Here is a 20,240-nt window from a genome sequence, read left to right on the forward strand (position 1 = left end):
CTTACTTGCTGTCTCGTTCCTACTTGCTCTCTCTTTCCTACTTGCTCTCTCTTTTCTTCTTGCTCTTTTTTTCCTTCTTGCTCTTTCTTTCTTGCTCTTTCTTTCTTGCTCTTTCTTTTTTTGTTGTTCCTTCTTTCCTTCTTGCTCTTTCTTTCCTTCTTGCTCTCTTTCCTTATTGCTCTTTCTTTCCTTCTTGCTCTCTCTTTCCTTCTTGCTCTCTCTTTCCTTCTTGCTCTCTATTTCTGTCTTGCTCTCTCTTTCTTTTTTGCTCTTTCTTGCTCTTTCTTACTTTCTTGCTATTTCTTTCTTGCTCTCTTTCTTTCTTGCTTTCTTTCTTGCTCTTTTTTCTTTCTTGCTCTCTTTCTTTCTTGCTCTTTGTTGCTCGTTCTTACATTCTTTCTCTTTTTTTCTTGCTCTTTCTTTCTTTCTTGCTCTCTTTCTTTCTTGCTCTTTCTTTCTTGCTCTTTTTTCTTCCTTGCTCTTTCTTGCTCTTTCTTTCTTGTTCTTTCATTCTTGCTCTCTCTTTCTTGCTCTTTCTTTCTTTCTTGCTCTTTCTTTCTGTCTTGCTCTCTCTTTCTTGCTCTTTCTTTCTTTCTTGCTCTTTCTTGCTCTTTCTATCTTGCTCTTTCTTTCCTTCTTGCTTTTTCCTTCCTTCTTGCTCTTTCCTTCCTTTTTGCTCTGTCTTTCCTTCTTGCTCTCTTTTTCCTTCTTGCTCTCCATTTCCTTCTTGCTCTTTCTTTCTTACTTGCTCTCTCGTTCCTACTTGCTCTCTCTTTCCTACTTGCTCTCTCTTTTCTTCTTGCTCTTTTTTTCCTTCTTGCTATTTCTTTCTTGCTCTTTCTTTCTTGCTCTTTCTTTTTTTGTTGTTCCTTCTTTCCTTCTTGCTCTTTCTTTCCTTCTTGCTCTCTTTCCTTATTGCTCTTTTTTCCTTCTTACTCTTTCTTTCTTGCTCTTTCTTTCCTTCTTGCTCTCTCTTTCCTTCTTGCTCTCTCTTTCCTTCTTGCTCTCTATTTCTGTCTTGCTCTCTCTTTCTTTCTTGCTCTTTCTTGCTCTTTCTTGCTCTTTCTTACTTTCTTGCTATTTCTTTCTTGCTCTCTTTCTTTCTTGCTCGTTTTTCTTTCTTGCTCTCTTTCTTTCTTGCTCTTTGTTGCTCTTTCTTACATTCTTTCTCTTTCTTTCTTGCTCTTTATTTCTTTTTTGCTCTCTTTCTTTCTTGCTCTTTCTTTCTTGCTCTTTCTTTCTTGCTCTTTCTTTCTTGCCCTTTCTTTCCTTCTTGCTCTTTCCTTCCTTCTTGCTCTTTCCTTCCTTCTTGCTCTGTCTTTCCTTCTTGCTCTCTTTGTCCTTCTTGCTCTCCATTTCCTTCTTGCTCTTTCTTTCTTACTTGCTCTCTCTTTCCTACTTGCTCTCTCTTTTCTTCTTGCTCTTTTTTTCCTTCTTGCTATTTCTTTCTTGCTCTTTCTTTCTTTCTCTTTCTTTTTTTGTTGTTCCTTCTTTCCTTCTTGCTCTTTCTTTCCTTCTTGCTATCTTTCCTTATTGCTCTTTCTTTCCTTCTTACTCTTTCTTTCTTTCTTGCTCTTTCTTTCCTTCTTGCTCTCTCTTTCCTTCTTGCTCTCTCTTTCCTTCTTGCTCTCTATTTCTGTCTTGTTCTCTCTTTCTTTCTTGCTCTTTCTTGCTCTTTCTTGCTCTTTCTTACTTTCTTGCTATTTCTTTCTTGCTCTCTTTCTTTCTTGCTTTCTTTCTTTCTTGCTCATTTTTCTTTCTTGCTCTCTTTCTTTCTTGCTCTTTGTTGCTCTTTCTTACATTCTTTCTCTTTCTTTCTTGCTCTTTATTTCTTTTTTGCTCTCTTTCTTTCTTGCTCTTTTTTCTTTCTTGCTCTTTCTTGCTCTTTCTTTCTTGTTCTTTCATTCTTGCTCTCTCTTTCTTGCTCTTTCTTTCTTTCTTGCTCTTTCTTTCTGTCTTGCTCTCTCTTTCTTGCTCTTTCTTTCTTTCTTGCTCTTTCTTGCTCTTTCTATAATAATAATAATAATAATTTTATTCATTTATATAGCGCTATTAATTCCACAGCGCTTTACATACATTTGCAACACTGTCCCCATTGGGGCTCACAATCTAGAGTCCCTATCTGTATGTCTTTTGGAGTGTGGGAGGAAACCGGAGTACCCGGAGGAAACCCACGCAAACACGGGGAGAACATACAAACTCCTTGCAGATGGTGTCCTTGGTGGGATTTGAACCCAGGACCCCAGCGCTGCAAGGCTGCAGTGCTATCCACTGAGCCACCGTGCCGCCCTATCTTGCTCTTTCTTTCCTTCTTGCTTTTTCCTTCCTTCTTGCTCTTTCCTTCCTTTTTGCTCTGTCTTTCCTTCTTGCTCTCTTTTTCCTTCTTGCTCTCCATTTCCTTCTTGCTCTTTCTTTCTTACTTGCTCTCTCTTTTCTTCTTGCTCTTTTTTTCCTTCTTGCTATTTCTTTCTTGCTCTTTCTTTCTTGCTCTTTCTTTTTTTGTTGTTCCTTTTTTCCTTCTTACTCTTTCTTTCTTGCTCTTTCTTTCTTTCTTTCTTGCTCTCTCTTTCCTTCTTGCTCTCTCTTTCCTTCTTGCTCTCTATTTCTGTCTTGCTATCTCTTTCTTTCTTGCTCTTTCTTGCTCTTTCTTGCTCTTTCTTACTTTCTTGCTATTTCTTTCTTGCTCTCTTTCTTTCTTGCTCGTTTTTCTTTCTTGCTCTTTCTTTTTTTCTTTCTAGCTCTTACTTTCTTGCTCTTTCTTTCTTGCTCTTTCATTCTTGCTCTCATTCTTGTTCTTTCTTTCTTTTTTTGCTCTTTCTTTCCTTCTTGCACTTTCTTTCTTGCTCTTTCTTTCCTTTTTGCTCGCTCTTTACTTCCTGTTCTCTCTTACTGTCTTGCGCTCTGTTTCTTGCTCTTTCTTGCGCTTTCTTTCTTTCTTTCTCTTTCTTTCTTGCTCTTTCTTTCTTGCTCTCTTTCTTTCCTGCTCTTTCTTTCTTGCTCTTTCTTTCTTTCTTGCTCTTTCTTTCTTGCTCTTCCTTTTTTTCTTGCCCCCTTTTTTTCTTGCCCTCTTTCTTTCTTGCTCTTTCTTTCTTGCTCTTTCTTTCTTGCTTGCTCTTTCTTGCTTGCTCTTTCTTTCTTGCTCTTTCTTTCTTGCTCTTTCTATCCATCTTACTCTCTCTTTCCTTCTTGCTCTCTCTTTCCTTCTTGCTCTCTCTGTCCTTCTTGCTCTCTTTTTCCTACTTGCTCTTTCTTTCGTAGTTGCTGACTTTCCTTCTTGCTCTTTTTTTCCTTCTTACTATTTCTTTCCTTCTTGCTCTCTTTCATTGTTGTTCTTTCTTTCCTTCTTACTTTTTCTTTCTTTCTTAATTGCTCTTTCTTTCCTTCCTGCTCTCTTTCCTTCTTGCTCTCTCTTTCCTTCTTGCTCTTTCTTTCTTGCTCTTTCTTGCTCTTTCTTACATTCTTTCTCTTTCTTTCTCGCTCTTTCTTTCTTGCTCTCTTTCTTTCATGCTCTTTTTTTCTTGCTTTTTTTTCTTTCTTGCTCTTTCTTGCTCTTTCTTTCTTGTTCTTTCATTCTTGCGCTCTCTTTCTTGCTCTTTCTTTCTTTCTTGCTCTTTCTTTCTGTCTTGCTCTCTCTTTCTTGCTTTTTCTTTCTTGCGTTTTCTTTCTTTCTTGCTCTTTCTTGCTCTTTCGTTCTGTCTTGCTCTCTCTTTCTTGCTCTTTCTTTCTTTCTTGCTCTTTCTTTCTTGCTCTTTCTATCTTGCTCTTTCTTTCCTTCTTGCTCTTTCCTTCCTTCTTGCTCTTTCCTTCCTTTTTGCTCTGTCTTTCCTTCTTGCTCTCTTTTTCCTTCTTGCTCTCCATTTCCTTCTTGCTCTTTCTTTCTTACTTGCTGTCTCGTTCCTACTTGCTCTCTCTTTCCTACTTGCTCTCTCTTTTCTTCTTGCTCTTTTTTTCCTTCTTGCTCTTTCTTTCTTGCTCTTTCTTTCTTGCTCTTTCTTTTTTTGTTGTTCCTTCTTTCCTTCTTGCTCTTTCTTTCCTTCTTGCTCTCTTTCCTTATTGCTCTTTCTTTCCTTCTTGCTCTCTCTTTCCTTCTTGCTCTCTCTTTCCTTCTTGCTCTCTATTTCTGTCTTGCTCTCTCTTTCTTTTTTGCTCTTTCTTGCTCTTTCTTACTTTCTTGCTATTTCTTTCTTGCTCTCTTTCTTTCTTGCTTTCTTTCTTGCTCTTTTTTCTTTCTTGCTCTCTTTCTTTCTTGCTCTTTGTTGCTCGTTCTTACATTCTTTCTCTTTTTTTCTTGCTCTTTCTTTCTTTCTTGCTCTCTTTCTTTCTTGCTCTTTCTTTCTTGCTCTTTTTTCTTCCTTGCTCTTTCTTGCTCTTTCTTTCTTGTTCTTTCATTCTTGCTCTCTCTTTCTTGCTCTTTCTTTCTTTCTTGCTCTTTCTTTCTGTCTTGCTCTCTCTTTCTTGCTCTTTCTTTCTTTCTTGCTCTTTCTTGCTCTTTCTATCTTGCTCTTTCTTTCCTTCTTGCTTTTTCCTTCCTTCTTGCTCTTTCCTTCCTTTTTGCTCTGTCTTTCCTTCTTGCTCTCTTTTTCCTTCTTGCTCTCCATTTCCTTCTTGCTCTTTCTTTCTTACTTGCTCTCTCGTTCCTACTTGCTCTCTCTTTCCTACTTGCTCTCTCTTTTCTTCTTGCTCTTTTTTTCCTTCTTGCTATTTCTTTCTTGCTCTTTCTTTCTTGCTCTTTCTTTTTTTGTTGTTCCTTCTTTCCTTCTTGCTCTTTCTTTCCTTCTTGCTCTCTTTCCTTATTGCTCTTTTTTCCTTCTTACTCTTTCTTTCTTGCTCTTTCTTTCCTTCTTGCTCTCTCTTTCCTTCTTGCTCTCTCTTTCCTTCTTGCTCTCTATTTCTGTCTTGCTCTCTCTTTCTTTCTTGCTCTTTCTTGCTCTTTCTTGCTCTTTCTTACTTTCTTGCTATTTCTTTCTTGCTCTCTTTCTTTCTTGCTCGTTTTTCTTTCTTGCTCTCTTTCTTTCTTGCTCTTTCTATCTTTCTTGCTCTTTCTTTCTTTTTTTCTTTCTAGCTCTTACTTTCTTGCTCTTTCTTTCTTGCTCTTTCATTCTTGCTCTCATTCTTGTTCTTTCTTTCTTTTTTTGCTCTTTCTTTCCTTCTTGCACTTTCTTTCTTGCTCTTTCTTTCCTTTTTGCTCGCTCTTTACTTCCTGTTCTCTCTTACTGTCTTGCGCTCTGTTTCTTGCTCTTTCTTGCGCTTTCTTTCTTTCTTCCTCTTTCTTTCTTGCTCTTTCTTTTTTTCTTGCTCTTTCTTTCTTGCTCTCTTTCTTTCCTGCTCTTTCTTTCTTGCTCTTTCTTTCTTTCTTGCTCTCTTTCTTTCTTGTTTTTCCTTTTTTTCTTGCCCCCTTTTTTTCTTGCCCTCTTTCTTTCTTGCTCTTTCTTTCTTGCTCTTTCTTTCTTGCTTGCTCTTTCTTGCTTGCTCTTTCTTTCTTGCTCTTTCTTTCTTGCTCTTTCTATTCATCTTACTCTCTCTTTCCTTCTTGCTCTCTCTTTCCTTCTTGCTCTCTCTGTCCTTCTTGCTCTCTCTTTCCTACTTGCTCTTTCTTTCGTAGTTGCTGACTTTCCTTCTTGCTCTTTTTTTCCTTCTTACTATTTCTTTCCTTCTTGCTCTCTTTCATTGTTGTTCTTTCTTTCCTTCTTACTTTTTCTTTCTTTCTTAATTGCTCTTTCTTTCCTTCTTGCTCTCTTTCCTTCTTGCTCTCTCTTTCCTTCTTGCTCTTTCTTTCTTGCTCTTTCTTGCTCTTTCTTACATTCTTTCTCTTTCTTTCTTGCTCTTTCTTTCTTGCTCTCTTTCTTTCATGCTCTTTCTTTCTTGCTTTTTTTTCTTTCTTGCTCTTTCTTGCTCTTTCTTTCTTGTTCTTTCATTCTTGCGCTCTCTTTCTTGCTCTTTCTTTCTTTCTTGCTCTTTCTTTCTTTCTTGCTCTCTCTTTCTTGCTTTTTCTTTCTTGCGTTTTCTTTCTTTCTTGCTCTTTCTTTCTTGCTTTTTCTTTCCTTCTTGCTCTTTCCTTCCTTCTTGCTCTGTCTTTCCTTCTTGCTCTTTTTTTCCTTCTTGCTCTTTCTTTCTTACTTGCTCTCTCTTTCCTACTTGCTCTCTCTTTCCTACTTGCTCTCTCTTTTCTTCTTGCTCTTTTTTTCCTTCTTGCTATTTCTTTCATGCTCTTTCTTTCTTGCTCTTTCTTTTTTTGTTGTTCCTTCTTTCCTTCTTGCTCTCTTTCCTTATTGCTCTTTCTTTCCTTCTTACTCTTTCTTTCTTTCTTTCTCTTTCTTTCCTTCTTGCTCTCTTTCCTTCTTTCTCTCTCTTTCCTTCTTGCTCTCTATTTCTGTCTTGCTCTCTCTTTCTGTTTTGCTCTTTCTTTCTTGCTCTTTCTTTCTTGCTCTTTCTTTCTTGCTTGCTCTTTCTTTCTTTCATTCTCTTTCTTTCTTGCTCTTTCTTTCTTGCTCTTTCTTTCTTTCTTGCTCTCTATTTCTGTCCTGCTCTCTCTTTCTGTTTTGCTCTTTCCTTCTTGCTCTTCCTTTCTTGCTCTTTCCTTCTTGCTCTTCCTTTCTTGCTCTTTCCTTCTTGCTCTTCCTTTCTTGCTCTTTCTTTCTTGCTCTTTTTTTCTTTCTTGCTCTTTCTTTCTTTCTTTTTTGCTCTTTCATTCTTACTCTTTCTTTCTTTCTTGCTCTTTCCTTCTTGCTCTCTCTTTCTGTCTTGCTCTCTCTTTCTTTCTTGCTCTCTCTTTCTTTCTTGTTCCTTCTTTTTTTTCTTGCTCTTTCTTTCTTGCTTTCTTTCTTGCTCTTTCTTTCTTTCTTGCTCTTTCATTCTTTTTTTCTTTCTTGCTCTTTCTTTCTTTCTCTTTCTTTCTTGCTCTTTCTTTCTTGCTCTTTCTTTCTTCTTTTTTTTTCTTGCTCTCTTTCACTCTCTTTATTTCTTGCTCTTTCTTTCTTGCTCATTCATTCTTGCTCTTTCTTTTTTTCTTGCTCTTTCTTTACTTCTTGCTCTTTCTTTCCTTCTTGCTCTTTCTTTCCTTCTTGCTCTCTCTTTCCTTCTTGCTCTCTCTTTCCTTCTTGCTCTCTTTCCTTCTTGCTCTCTCTTTCCTACTTGTTCTTTCTTTCGTAGTTGCTCTTTCCTTCTTGCTCTTTTTTTCCTTCTTGCTATTTCTTTCCTTCTTGCTCTTTCTTTACTTCTTGCTCTCTTTCATTATTGTTCTTTCTTTCCTTCTTACTCTTTCTTTCTTTCTTTCTTTCCTTCGTGCTCTCTCTTTTTTTCTTGCTCTTTCTTTCTTGCTCTTTCTTGCTCTTTCTTACATTCTTGCTCTTTCTTTCTTGCTCTTTCTTTCTTTCTTGATCTCTTTCTTTCTTGCTCTTTCGTTGTTGCTCTTTTTTCTTTCTTGCTCTTTCTTGCTCTTTCTTTCTTGTTCTTTCATTCTTGCTCTCTCTTTCTTGCTCTTTCATTCTTTCTTGCTCTTTCTTTCTGTCTTGCTCTCTCTTTCTTTCTTTCTTGCTTTTTCTTTCTTGCTCCTTCTTTCTTGCTCTTTCTTTCCTTCTTGCTCTTTCCTTCCTTCTTGCTCTTTCCTTCCTTCTTTCCTTCTTGCTCTCTTTGTCCTTCTTGCTCTCCATTTCCGTCTTGCTCTTTCTTTCTTACTTGCTCTCTCTTTCCTACTTGCTCTCTCTTTCCTACTTGCTCTCTCTTTTTTTCCTTCTTGCTATTTCTTTCTTGCTCTTTTGTTTCTTGCTCTTTCTTTTTTTGTTGTTCCTTCTTTCCTTCTTGCTGTTTCTTTCCTTCCTGCTATCTTTCCTTATTGCTCTTTCTTTCCTTCTTACTTTTTCTTTCTATCTTGCTCTTTCTTTCCTTCTTGCTCTCTCTTTCCTTCTTGCTCTCTCTTTCCTTCTTGCTCTCTTTCCTTCTTGCTCTCTCTTTCCTACTTGCACTTTCTTTCGTAGTTGCTTTTTCCTTCTTGCTCTTTTTTTCCTTCTTGCTATTTCTTTCCTTCTTGCTCTTTCTTTACTTCTTGCTCTCTTTCATTATTGTTCTTTCTTTCCTTCTTACTCTTTCTTTCTTTCTTTCTTAATTGCTCTTTCTTTCCTTCTTGCTCTCTTTCCTTCTTGCTCTCTCTTTCCTTCTTGCTCTTTCTTTCTTGCTCTTTCTTGCTCTTTCTTACATTCTTGCTCTTTCTTTTTTGCTCTTTCTTTCTTTCTTGATCTCTTTCTTTCTTGCTCTTTCGTTCTTGCTCTTTTTTCTTTCTTGCTCTTTCTTTCTTGTTCTTTCATTCTTGCTCTCTCTTTCTTGCTCTTTCTTTCTTTCTTGCTCTTTCTTTCTGTCTTGCTCTCTCTTTCTTTCTTTCTTGCTCTTTCTTTCTTGCTCTTTCTTTCTTGCTCTTTCTTTCCTTCTTGCTCTGTCTTTCCTTCTTGCTCTCTTTGTCCTTCTTGCTCTCCATTTCCTTCTTGCTCTTTCTTTCTTACTTGCTCTCTCTTTCCTACTTGCTCTCTCTTTCCTACTTGCTCTCTCTTTTTTTCCTTCTTGCTATTTCTTTCTTGCTCTTTCTTTCTTGCTCTTTCTTTTTTTGTTGTTCCTTCTTTCCTTCTTGCTGTTTCTTTCCTTCCTGCTATCTTTCCTTATTGCTCTTTCTTTCCTTCTTACTCTTTCTTTCTATCTTGCTCTTTCTTTCCTTCTTGCTCTCTCTTTCCTTCTTGCTCTCTATTTCCTTCTTGCTCTCTTTCCTTCTTGCTCTCTCTTTCCTACTTGCACTTTCTTTCGTAGTTGCTTTTTCCTTCTTGCTCTTTTTTTCCTTCTTGCTATTTCTTTCCTTCTTGCTCTTTCTTTACTTCTTGCTCTCTTTCATTATTGTTCTTTCTTTCCTTCTTACTCTTTCTTTCTTTCTTTCTTAATTGCTCTTTCTTTCCTTCTTGCTCTCTTTCCTTCTTGCTATCTCTTTCCTTCTTGCTCTTTCTTTCTTGCTCTTTCTTGCTCTTTCTTACATTCTTGCTCTTTCTTTCTTGCTCTTTCTTTCTTTCTTGATCTCTTTTTTTCTTGCTCTTTCGTTCTTGCTCTTTTTTCTTTCTTGCTCTTTCTTGCTCTTTCTTTCTTGTTCTTTCATTCTTGCTCTCTCTTTCTTGCTCTTTCTTTCTTTCTTGCTCTTTCTTTCTGTCTTGCTCTCTCTTTCTTGCTCTTTCTTTCTTTCTTGCTCTTTCTTTCTTGCTCTTTCTTTCCTTCTTGCGCTTTCCTTCCTTCTTGCTCTTTCCTTCCTTCTTGCTCTGTCTTTCCTTCTTGCTCTCTTTGTCCTTCTTGCTCTCCATTTCCTTCTTGCTCTTTCTTTCTTACTTGCTCTCTCTTTCCTACTTGCTCTCTCTTTCCTACTTGCTCTCTCTTTTCTTCTTGCTCTTTTTTTCCTTCTTGCTATTTCTTTCTTGCTCTTTCTTTCTTGCTCTTTCTTTTTTTGTTGTTCCTTCTTTCCTTCTTACTCTTTCTTTCTATCTTGCTCTTTCTTTCCTTCTTGCTCTCTCTTTCCTTCTTGCTCTCTATTTCTGTCTTGCTCTCTCTTTCTTTCTTGCTCTTTCTTGCTCTTTCTTGCTCTTTCTTACTTTCTTGCTATTTCTTTCTTGCTCTCTTTCTTTCTTGCTTTCTTTCTTTCTTGCTCTTTTTTCTTTCTTGCTCTCTTTCTTTCTTGCTCTTTGTTGCTCTTTCTTACATTCTTTCTCTTTCTTTCTTGCTCTTTCTTTCTTTCTTGCTCTCCTTCTTTCTTGCTATTTCTTTCTTGCTCTTTCTTTCTTGGTCTTTCTTTTTTTGTTGTTCCTTCTTTCCTTCTTGCTCTTTCTTTCCTTCTTGCTCTCTTTCCTTATTGCTCTTTTTTCCTTCTTACTCCTTCTTTCTTGCTCTTTCTTTCCTTCTTGCTCTCTCTTTCATTCTTGCTCTCTCTTTTCTTCTTGCTCTCTATTTCTGTCTTGCTCTCTCTTTCTTTCTTGCTCTTTCTTGCTCTTTCTTGCTCTTTCTTGCTCTTTCTTACTTTCTTGCTATTTCTTTCTTGCTCTCTTTCTTTCTTGCTTTCTTTCTTGCTCTTTTTTCTTTCTTGCTCTCTTTCTTTCTTGCTCTTTCTTTCTTGCTCTTTTTTCTTTCTTGCTCTTTCTTGCTCTTTTTTCTTGTTCTTTCATTCTTGCGCTCTCTTACTTGCTCTTTCTTTCTTGCTCTTTCTTTTTGTCTTGCTCTCTCTTTCTTGCTCTTTCTTTCTTGCGTTTTCTTTCTTTCTTGCTCTTTCTTGCCCTTTCTTTCTTGCTCTTTCTTTCCTTCTTGCTCTTTCCTTCCTTCTTGCTCTGTCTTTCCTTCTTGCTCTTTTTTTCCTTCTTGCTCTCCATTTCCTTCTTGCTCTTTCTTTCTTACTTGCTCTCTCTTTCCTACTTGCTCTCTCTTTCCTACTTGCTCTCTCTTTTCTTCTGGCTCTTTTTTTCCTTCTTGCTATTTCTTTCATGCTCTTTCTTTCTTGCTCTTTCTTTTTTTGTTGTTCCTTCTTTCCTTCTTGCTCTCTTTCCTTATTGCTCTTTCTTTCCTTCTTACTCTTTCTTTCTGTCTTGCTCTTTCTTTCCTTCTTGCTCTCTTTCCTTCTTTCTCTCTCTTTCCTTCTTGCTCTCTATTTCTGTCTTGCTCTCTCTTTCTGTTTTGCTCTTTCTTTCTTGCTCTTTCTTTCTTGCTCTTTATTTCTTGCTCTTTCTTTCTTTCTTGCTCTTTCTTTCTTGTTTTTTCTTTTTTGCTCTCTTTCATTCTCTTTCTTTCTTGCTCTTTCTTGCTCTTTCTTTCTTGCTCTCTATTTCTGTCTTGCTCTCTCTTTCTGTTTTGCTCTTTCCTTCTTGCTCTTCCTTTCTTGCTCTTTCCTTCTTGCTCTTCCTTTCTTGCTCTTTCCTTCTTGCTCTTCCTTTCTTGCTCTTTCTTTCTTGCTCTTTCTTTCTTTCTTGCTCTCTCTTTCTTTCTTTTTTGCTCTTTCATTCTTACTCTTTCTTTCTTTCTTGCTCTTTCCTTCTTGCTCTCTCTTTCTGTCTTGCTCTCTCTTTCTTTCTCTATCTTTCTTTCTTGCTCCTTCATTTTTTTCTTGCTCTTTCTTTCTTTCTTGCTCTTTTTTTCTTTCTTGCTCTTTCATTCTTTTTTCTTTCTTGCTCTTTCTTTCTTTCTCTTTCATTCTTGCTCTTTCTTTCTTTCTTGCTCTTTCTTTCTTGCTCTTTCTATCTTGCTCTTTCTTTCCTTCTTGCTCTTTCCTTCCTTCTTGCTTTTTCTTTCCTTTTTGCTCTGTCTTTCCTTCTTGCTCTCTTTTTCCTTCTTCCTCTCCATTTCCTTCTTGCTCTTTCTTTCTTACTTGCTCTCTCGTTCCTACTTGCTCTCTCTTTCCTACTTGCTCTCTCTTTTCTTCTTGCTCTTTTTTTCCTTCTTGCTATTTCTTTCTTGCTCTTTCTTTCTTGCTCTTTCTTTTTTTGTTGTTCCTTTTTTCCTTCTTGCTCTTTCTTTCCTTCTTGCTCTCCTTCCTTATTGCTCTTTTTTTCCTTCTTACTCTTTCTTTCTTGCTCTTTCTTTCCTTCTTGCTCTCTATTTCTGTCTTGCTCTCTCTTTCTTTCTTGCTCTTTCTTGCTCTTTCTTACTTTCTTGCTATTTCTTTCTTGCTCTCTTTCTTTCTTGCTTTCTTTCTTTCTTGCTCTTTTTTCTTTCTTGCTCTCTTTCTTTCTTGCTCTTTCTATCTTTCTTGCTCTTTCTTTCTTTTTTTCTTTCTAGCTCTTACTTTCTTGCTCTTTCTTTCTTGCTCTTTCCTTCTTGCTCTCTTTCTTGTTCTTTCTTTCTTTTTTTGCTCTTTCTTTCCTTCTTGCACTTTATTTCTTGCTCTTTCTTTCCTTCTTGCTCGCTCTTTACTTCCTGTTTTCTCTTACTGTCTTGCGCTCTGTTTCTTGCTCTTTCTCGCGCTTTCTTTCTTCCTCTTTCTTTCTTGCTCTTTCTTTCTTTCTTGCTCTTTCTTTCTTGCTCTCTTTCTTTCCTGCTCTTTATTTCTTGCTCTTTCTTTCTTTCTTGCTCTCTTTCTTTCTTGCTCTTCCTTTTTTTCTTGCCCCCTTTTTTTCTTGCCCTCTTTCTTGCTTGCTCTTTCTTGCTTGCTCTTTCTTTCTTGCTCTTTCTTTCTTGCTCTTTCTTTCTTGCTCTTTCTATCCATCTTGCTCTCTCTTTCCTTCTTGCTCTCTCTTTCCTTCTTGCTCTCTCTGTCCTTCTTGCTCTCTCTTTCCTACTTGCTCTTTCTTTCGTAGTTGCTCTCTTTCCTTCTTGCTCTTTTTTTCCTTCTTGCTATTTCTTTCCTTCTTGCTCTCTTTCATTATTGTTCTTCCTTTCCTTCTTACTTTTTCTTTCTTTCTTAATTGCTCATTCTTTCCTTCTTGCTCTCTTTCCTTCTTGCTCTCTCTTTCCTTCTTGCTCTTTCTTTCTTGCTCTTTCTTGCTCTTTCTTACATTCTTTCTCTTTCTTTCTTGCTCTTTCTTTCTTGCTCTCTTTCTTTCATGCTCTTTCTTTCTTGCTCTTTTTTCTTTCTTGCTCTTTCTTGCTCTTTCTTTCTTGTTCTTTCATTCTTGCGCTCTCTTTCTTGCTCTTTCTTTCTTTCTTGCTCTTTCTTTCTGTCTTGCTCTCTCTTTCTTGCTCTTTCTTTCTTGCTCTTTTTTTCCTTCTTGCTCTCCATTTCCTTCTTGCTCTTTCTTTCTTACTTGCTCTCTATTTCCTACTTGCTCTCTCTTTCCTACTTGCTCTCTCTTTTCTTCTTGCTCTTTTTTTCCTTCTTGCTATTTCTTTCATGCTCTTTCTTTCTTGCTCTTTCTTTTTTTGTTGTTCCTTCTTTCCTTCTTGCTCTCTTTCCTTATTGCTCTTTCTTTCCTTCTTACTCTTTCTTTCTTTCTTGCTCTTTCTTTCCTTCTTGCTCTCTTTCTTTCTTTCTCTCTCTTTCATTCTTGCTCTCTATTTCTGTCTTGCTCTCTCTTTCTTTTTTGCTCTTTCTTTCTTGCTCTTTCTTTCTTGTTTTTCTTTCTTGCTCTTTCTTTCTTTCTCTTTCATTCTTGCTCTTTCTTTCTTTCTTGCTCTTTCTTTCTTGCTCTTTCTATCTTGCTCTTTCTTTCCTTTTTGCTCTGTCTTTCCTTCTTGCTCTCTTTTTCCTTCTTGCTCTCCATTTCCTTCTTGCTCTTTCTTTCTTACTTGCTCTCTCGTTCCTACTTGCTCTCTCTTTCCTACTTGCTCTCTCTTTTCTTCTTGCTCTTTTTTTCCTTCTTGCTATTTCTTTCTTGCTCTTTCTTTCTTGCTCTTTCTTTTTTTGTTGTTCCTTCTTTCCTTCTTGCTCTTTCTTTCCTTCTTGCTCTCTTTCCTTATTGCTCTTTTTTTCCTTCTTACTCTCTCTTTCTTGCTCTTTCTTTCCTTCTTGCTCTCTCTTTCCTTCTTGCTCTCTCTTTCCTTCTTGCTCTCTATTTCTGTCTTGCTCTCTCTTTCTTTCTTGCTCTTTCTTGCTCTTTCTTACTTTCTTGCTATTTCTTTCTTGCTCTCTTTCTTTCTTGCTCTTTTTTCTTTCTTGCTCTCTTTCTTTCTTGCTCTTTCTATCTTTCTTGCTCTTTCTTTCTTTTTTTCTTTCTAGCTCTTACTTTCTTGCTCTTTCTTTCTTGCTCTTTCATTCTTGCTCTCATTCTTGTTCTTTCTTTCTTTTTTTGCTCTTTCTTTCCTTCTTGCACTTTCTTTCTTGCTCTTTCTTTCCTTTTTGCTCTCTCTTTACTTCCTGTTCTCTCTTACTGTCTTGCGCTCTGTTTCTTGCTCTTTCTTGCGCTTTCTTTCTTTCTTCCTCTTTCTTTCTTGCTCTTTCTTTTTTTCTTGCTCTTTCTTTCTTGCTCTCTTTCTTTCCTGCTCTTTCTTTCTTGCTCTTTCTTTCTTTCTTGCTCTCTTTCTTTCTTGCTCTTCCTTTTTTTCTTGCCCCCTTTTTTTCTTGCCCTCTTTCTTTCTTGTTCTTTCTTTCTTGCTCTTTCTTTCTTTCTTGCTCTTTCTTTCTTGCTCTTTCTATCCATCTTACTCTCTCTTTCCTTCTTGCTCTCTCTTTCCTTCTTGCTCTCTCTGTCCTTCTTGCTCTCTCTTTCCTACTTGCTCTTTCTTTCGTAGTTGCTGACTTTCCTTCTTGCTCTTTTTTTCCTTCTTACTATTTCTTTCCTTCTTGCTCTCTTTCATTGTTGTTCTTTCTTTCCTTCTTACTTTTTCTTTCTTTCTTAATTGCTCTTTCTTTCCTTCTTGCTCTCTTTCCTTCTTGCTCTCTCTTTCCTTCTTGCTCTTTCTTTCTTGCTCTTTCTTGCTCTTTCTTACATCCTTTCTCTTTCTTTCTTGCTCTTTCTTTCTTGCTCTCTTTCTTTCATGCTCTTTCTTTCTTGCTCTTTTTTCTTTCTTGCTCTTTCTTGCTCTTTCTTTCTTGCTTTTTCTTTCCTTCTTGCTCTTTCCTTCCTTCTTGCTCTGTCTTTCCTTCTTGCTCTTTTTTTTCCTTCTTGCTCTTTCTTTCTTACTTGCTCTCTCTTTCTTACTTGCTCTCTCTTTCCTACTTGCTCTCTCTTTTCTTCTTGCTCTTTTTTTCCTTCTTGCTATTTCTTTCATGCTCTTTCTTTCTTGCTCTTTCTTTTTTTGTTGTTCCTTCTTTCCTTCTTGCTCTCTTTCCTTATTGATCTTTCTTTCCTTCTTACTCTTTTTTTCTTTCTTGCTCTTTCTTTCCTTCTTGCTCTCTTTCCTTCTTTCTCTCTCTTTCCTTCTTGCTCTCTATTTCTGTCTTGCTCTCTTTTTCTGTTTTGCTCTTTCTTTCTTGCTCTTTCTTTCTTGCTCCTTCTTTCTTGCTCTTCCTTTCTTGCTCTTTCTTTTTTTCTTGCTCTCTATTTCTTTCTTGCTCTCTCTTTCTGTTTTGCTCTTTCCTTCTTGCTCTTTCTTTCTTACTTGCTCTCTCTTTCTTACTTGCTCTCTCTTTCCTACTTGCTCTCTCTTTTCTTCTTGCTCTTTTTTTCCTTCTTGCTATTTCTTTCATGCTCTTTCTTTCTTGCTCTTTCTTTTTTTGTTGTTCCTTCTTTCCTTCTTGCTCTCTTTCCTTATTGATCTTTCTTTCCTTCTTACTCTTTTTTTCTTTCTTGCTCTTTCTTTCCTTCTTGCTCTCTTTCCTTCTTTCTCTCTCTTTCCTTCTTGCTCTCTATTTCTGTCTTGCTCTCTTTTTCTGTTTTGCTCTTTCTTTCTTGCTCTTTCTTTCTTGCTCTTTCCTTCTTGCTCTTCCTTTCTTGCTCTTTCTTTCTTGCTCTTTTTTTCTTTCTTGCTCTTTCTTTCTTTCTTTTTTGCTCTTTCATTCTTACTCTTTCTTTCTTTCTTGCTCTTTCCTTCTTGCTCTCTCTTTCTGTCTTGCTCTCTCTTTCTTTCTTGCTCTCTCTTTCTTTCTTGCTCCTTCTTTTTTTTCTTGCTCTTTCTTTCGTGCTTTCTTTCTTGCTCTTTCTTTCTTGCTCTTTCTTTCTTTCTTGCTCTTTCATTCTTTTTTTCTTTCTTGCTCTTTCTTTCTTGCTCATTCATTCTTGCTCTTTCTTTCTTTCTTGCTCTTTCTTTACTTCTTGCTCTTTCTTTCTTTCTTGCTCTCTCTTTCCTACTTGCTCTTTCTTTCGTAGTTGCTCTTTCCTTCTTGCTCTTTTTTTCCTTCTTGCTATTTCTTTCCTTCTTGCTATTTCTTTCCTTCTTGCTCTCTTTCATTATTGTTCTTCCTTTCCTTCTTACTTTTTCTTTCTTTCTTAATTGCTCATTCTTTCCTTCTTGCTCTCTTTCCTTCTTGCTCTCTCTTTCCTTCTTGCTCTTTCTTTCTTGCTCTTTCTTGCTCTTTCTTACATTCTTTCTCTTTCTTTCTTGCTCTTTCTTTCTTGCTCTCTTTCTTTCATGCTCTTTCTTTCTTGCTCTTTTTTCTTTCTTGCTCTTTCTTGCTCTTTCTTTCTTGTTCTTTCATTCTTGCGCTCTCTTTCTTGCTCTTTCTTTCTTTTTTGCTCTTTCTTTCTGTCTTGCTCTCTCTTTCTTGCTCTTTCTTTCTTGCTCTTTTTTTCCTTCTTGCTCTCCATTTCCTTCTTGCTCTTTCTTTCTTACTTGCTCTCTCTTTCCTACTTGCTCTCTCTTTCCTACTTGCTCTCTCTTTTCTTCTTGCTCTTTTTTTCCTTCTTGCTATTTCTTTCATGCTCTTTCTTTCTTGCTCTTTCTTTTTTTGTTGTTCCTTCTTTCCTTCTTGCTCTCTTTCCTTATTGCTCTTTCTTTCCTTCTTGCTCTTTCTTTCTTTCTTGCTCTTTCTTTCTTGCTCTTTCTATCTTGCTCTTTCTTTCCTTTTTGCTCTGTCTTTCCTTCTTGCTCTCTTTTTCCTTCTTGCTCTCCATTTCCTTCTTGCTCTTTCTTTCTTACTTGCTCTCTCGTTCCTACTTGCTCTCTCTTTCCTACTTGCTCTCTCTTTTCTTCTTGCTCTTTTTTTCCTTCTTGCTATTTCTTTCTTGCTCTTTCTTTCTTGCTCTTTCTTTTTTTGTTGTTCCTTCTTTCCTTCTTGCTCTTTCTTTCCTTCTTGCTCTCTTTCCTTATTGCTCTTTTTTTCCTTCTTACTCTCTCTTTCTTGCTCTTTCTTTCCTTCTTGCTCTCTCTTTCCTTCTTGCTCTCTCTTTCCTTCTTGCTCTCTATTTCTGTCTTGCTCTCTCTTTCTTTCTTGCTCTTTCTTGCTCTTTCTTACTTTCTTGCTATTTCTTTCTTGCTCTCTTTCTTTCTTGCTCTTTTTTCTTTCTTGCTCTCTTTCTTTCTTGCTCTTTCTATCTTTCTTGCTCTTTCTTTCTTTTTTTCTTTCTAGCTCTTACTTTCTTGCTCTTTCTTTCTTGCTCTTTCATTCTTGCTCTCATTCTTGTTCTTTCTTTCTTTTTTTGCTCTTTCTTTCCTTCTTGCACTTTCTTTCTTGCTCTTTCTTTCCTTTTTGCTCTCTCTTTACTTCCTGTTCTCTCTTACTGTCTTGCGCTCTGTTTCTTGCTCTTTCTTGCGCTTTCTTTCTTTCTTCCTCTTTCTTTCTTGCTCTTTCTTTTTTTCTTGCTCTTTCTTTCTTGCTCTCTTTCTTTCCTGCTCTTTCTTTCTTGCTCTTTCTTTCTTTCTTGCTCTCTTTCTTTCTTGCTCTTCCTTTTTTTCTTGCCCCCTTTTTTTCTTGCCCTCTTTCTTTCTTGCTCTTTCTTTCTTGCTCTTTCTTTCTTTCTTGCTCTTTCTTTCTTGCTCTTTCTATCCATCTTACTCTCTCTTTCCTTCTTGCTCTCTCTTTCCTTCTTGCTCTCTCTGTCCTTCTTGCTCTCTCTTTCCTACTTGCTCTTTCTTTCGTAGTTGCTGACTTTCCTTCTTGCTCTTTTTTTCCTTCTTACTATTTCTTTCCTTCTTGCTCTCTTTCATTGTTGTTCTTTCTTTCCTTCTTACTTTTTCTTTCTTTCTTAATTGCTCTTTCTTTCCTTCTTGCTCTCTTTCCTTCTTGCTCTCTCTTTCCTTCTTGCTCTTTCTTTCTTGCTCTTTCTTGCTCTTTCTTACATTCTTTCTCTTTCTTTCTTGCTCTTTCTTTCTTGCTCTCTTTCTTTCATGCTCTTTCTTTCTTGCTCTTTTTTCTTTCTTGCTCTTTCTTGCTCTTTCTTTCTTGTTCTTTCATTCTTGCGCTCTCTTTCTTGCTCTTTCTTTCTTTCTTGCTCTTTCTTTCTGTCTTGCTCTCTCTTTCTTGCTTTTTCTTTCTTGCGTTTTCTTTCTTTCTTGCTCTTTCTTGTTCTTTCTTTCTTGCTTTTTCTTTCCTTCTTGCTCTTTCCTTCCTTCTTGCTCTGTCTTTCCTTCTTGCTCTTTTTTTCCTTCTTGCTCTTTCTTTCTTACTTGCTCTCTCTTTCTTACTTGCTCTCTCTTTCCTACTTGCTCTCTCTTTTCTTCTTGCTCTTTTTTTCCTTCTTGCTATTTCTTTCATGCTCTTTCTTTCTTGCTCTTTCTTTTTTTGTTGTTCCTTCTTTCCTTCTTGCTCTCTTTCCTTATTGATCTTTCTTTCCTTCTTACTCTTTCTTTCTTTCTTGCTCTTTCTTTCCTTCTTGCTCTCTTTCCTTCTTTCTCTCTCTTTCCTTCTTGCTCTCTATTTCTGTCTTGCTCTCTTTTTCTGTTTTGCTCTTTCTTTCTTGCTCTTTCTTTCTTGCTCTTTCTTTCTTGCTTGCTTTTTCTTTCTTTCTTGCTCTTTCTTTCTTGTTTTTTCTTTTTTACTCTCTTTCATTCTCTTTCTTTCTTGCTCTTTCTTTCTTGCTCTTTCTTTTTTTCTTGCTCTCTATTTCTGTCTTGCTCTCTCTTTCTGTTTTGCTCTTTCCTTCTTGCTCTTCCTTTCTTGCTCTTTCCTTCTTGCTCTTCCTTTCTTGCTCTTTCTTTCTTGCTCTTTTTTTCTTTCTTGCTCTTTCTTTCTTTCTTTTTTGCTCTTTCATTCTTACTCTTTTTTTCTTTCTTGCTCTTTCCTTCTTGCTCTCTCTTTCTGTCTTGCTCTCTCTTTCTTTCTTGCTCTCTCTTTCTTTCTTGCTCCTTCTTTTTTTTCTTGCTCTTTCTTTCGTGCTTTCTTTCTTGCTCTTTCTTTCTTTCTTGCTCTTTCATTCTTTTTTTCTTTCTTGCTCTTTCTTTCTTGCTCATTCATTCTTGCTCTTTCTTTCTTTCTTGCTCTTTCTTTACTTCTTGCTCTTTCTTTCCTTCTTGCTCTCTTTCCTTCTTGCTCTCTCTTTCCTACTTGCTCTTTCTTTCGTAGTTGCTCTTTCCTTCTTGCTCTTTTTTTCCTTCTTGCTATTTCTTTCCTTCTTGCTCTTTCTTTACTTCTTGCTCTCTTTCATTATTGTTCTTTCTTTCCTTCTTACTCTTTCTTTCTTTCTTTCTTTCTTAATTGCTCTATCTTTCCTTCTTGCTCTCTTTTTTTTTCTTGCTCTTTCTTTCTTGCTCTTTCTTGCTCTTTCTTACATTCTTGCTCTTTCTTTCTTGCTCTTTCTTTCTTTCTTGATCTCTTTCTTTCTTGCTCTTTCGTTCTTGCTCTTTTTTCTTTCTTGCTCTTTCTTGCTCTTTCTTTCTTGTTCTTTCATTCTTGCTCTCTCTTTCTTGCTCTTTCATTCTTTCTTGCTCTTTCTTTCTGTCTTGCTCTCTCTTTCTTTCTTTCTTGCTCTTTCTTTCTTGCTCTTTCTTTCTTGCTCTTTCTTTCCTTCTTGCTCTTTCCTTCCTTCTTGCTCTTTCCTTCCTTCTTGCTCTGTCTTTCCTTCTTGCTCTCTTTGTCCTTCTTGCTCTCCATTTCCTTCTTGCTCTTTCTTTCTTACTTGCTCTCTCTTTACTACTTGCTCTCTCTTTTTTTCCTTCTTACTATTTCTTTCTTGCTCTTTCTTTCTTGCTCTTTCTTTTTTTGTTGTTCCTTCTTTCCTTCTTGCTGTTTCTTTCCTTCCTGCTATCTTTCCTTATTGCTCTTTCTTTCCTTCTTACTCTTTCTTTCTATCTTGCTCTTTCTTTCCTTCTTGCTCTCTCTTTCCTTCTTGCTCTCTCTTTCCTTCTTGCTCTCTTTCCTTCTTGCTCTCTCTTTCCTACTTGCACTTTCTTTCGTAGTTGCTTTTTCCTTCTTGCTCTTTTTTCCTTCTTGCTATTTCTTTCCTTCTTGCTCTTTCTTTACTTATTGCTCTCTTTCATTATTGTTCTTTCTTTCCTTCTTACTCTTTCTTTCTTTCTTTCTTAATTGCTCTTTCTTTCCTTCTTGCTCTCTTTCCTTCTTGCTCTCTCTTTCCTTCTTGCTCTTTCTTTCTTGCTCTTTCTTGCTCTTTCTTACATTCTTGCTCTTTCTTTCTTGCTCTTTCTTTCTTTCTTGATCTCTTTCTTTCTTGCTCTTTCGTTCTTGCTCTTTTTTCTTTCTTGCTCTTTCTTGCTCTTTCTTTCTTGTTCTTTCATTCTTGCTCTCTCTTTCTTGCTCTTTCTTTCTTTCTTTCTTGCTCTTTCTTTCTGTCTTGCTCTCTCTTTCTTGCTCTTTCTTTCTTTCTTGCTCTTTCTTTCTTGCTCTTTCTTTCCTTCTTGCGCTTTCCTTCCTTCTTGCTCTTTCCTTCCTTCTTGCTCTGTCTTTCCTTCTTGCTCTCTTTGTCCTTCTTGCTCTCCATTTCCTTCTTGCTCTTTCTTTCTTACTTGCTCTCTCTTTCCTACTTGCTTTCTCT

The sequence above is a fragment of the Anomaloglossus baeobatrachus genome, chromosome 3 (assembly GCF_048569485.1).
Source record: "Anomaloglossus baeobatrachus isolate aAnoBae1 chromosome 3, aAnoBae1.hap1, whole genome shotgun sequence".
Taxonomy (NCBI): Eukaryota; Metazoa; Chordata; class Amphibia; order Anura; family Aromobatidae; genus Anomaloglossus; species Anomaloglossus baeobatrachus.